Source organism: Branchiostoma floridae, chromosome 7 (genome assembly GCF_000003815.2).
Source record: "Branchiostoma floridae strain S238N-H82 chromosome 7, Bfl_VNyyK, whole genome shotgun sequence".
Taxonomy (NCBI): domain Eukaryota; kingdom Metazoa; phylum Chordata; class Leptocardii; order Amphioxiformes; family Branchiostomatidae; genus Branchiostoma; species Branchiostoma floridae.
The window spans coordinates 17,055,235-17,055,885 of record NC_049985.1 but is presented as its reverse complement, the minus strand read 5'-3'; positions in this window follow the sequence as shown (position 1 = coordinate 17,055,885).

The window sequence follows — 651 nt, the reverse complement described above, 5'->3', positions numbered from 1 at the left end:
AACTCCGGAAGGTTGTTACGGATCAAACAGAAATTTTCTTCATGTGTATCACATAGAATGACACTGTTCTTGTCCTGTTGAGATTTTACGTTATTAAGGGAGGTTTATGCGGATAGAACAGTGCCATACTAGAGGTGTGTCAAAAAATTGACACAGTTGTGCCAATGCCAAAGGTTTCCGTTCTTAGAGAAGGTTGTTACGGATGAAACAGACACTTTCTACATGTGTATCATATAGACTTACACTGTTCTTGTCCTGTTGAGATTTTACGTTATTAAGGGAGGTTGATGTGGATAGAACGGTGCCAAACTACAGGTGTGTCAAAAAAATTGACACAGTTGTGCAGGGGGCAGAGATTTCCGTTTTTATGGGAGGTTGATATGGATGAAACAGAAACTTTCTACATGTCTATCATATAGAATGACACTGTTCTTGTCCTGTTAAGATTTTAAGTTATAAAGGGAGCTTTTATTCGGATAGAACAGTGCCATACTACAGGTGTGTCAAAAAATTGACACAGTTGTGCCATTGTCAGAGATTTCCGTTGTTATGTGAGGTTTATTCCCATGGAACAGAAATTTTCTACATGTGTATCGTATGGAATGACACTGTTCTTGTCCTGTCGGGATTTTACGTTATCTAGATTTGCAT